This window comes from Penaeus monodon, chromosome 34 (genome assembly GCF_015228065.2).
Source record: "Penaeus monodon isolate SGIC_2016 chromosome 34, NSTDA_Pmon_1, whole genome shotgun sequence".
NCBI lineage: Eukaryota > Metazoa > Arthropoda > Malacostraca > Decapoda > Penaeidae > Penaeus > Penaeus monodon.
In genome coordinates this window covers 12,689,083-12,689,350 of record NC_051419.1, presented here as the reverse complement: position 1 = coordinate 12,689,350, position 268 = coordinate 12,689,083, and the positions used below count along the sequence as shown (strand labels likewise).

Genomic DNA, 268 nt, shown 5'->3' with positions numbered 1-268 from the left:
CCCCCTTTTCCTCTCTCCTCTTTTCTTTTTTCCCCCCTCCCCTTCCTTTTTTCCCCCCTTTTTTCTCCCTCCTACGCTCCTCCACCCCGCCTCCCCCGCCCCTAGTTGTCTGGCCAAAGTTTAAATTACATCGCCCCCCTTTTTTAACCGGGTTTTTGCGGAAGGAAGTGAAGTTCAATGCTTTTACTTTTTGACGGGGTTTAAAAACAGGTTTATGAATGGTTTTTTTTTTATGGACGGCTATTGGACTGATTTTAACATTTATTAA

At 44.4% G+C, this 268-nt stretch overlaps 1 protein-coding gene across 1 annotated transcript in view; it reads left to right on the top strand.

The window, feature by feature from the left end:
• Positions 1-268, top strand: part of LOC119594820 — a gene marked incomplete in the record, with an annotated part of 8,353 nt that overhangs the window by 2,473 nt on the left and 5,612 nt on the right.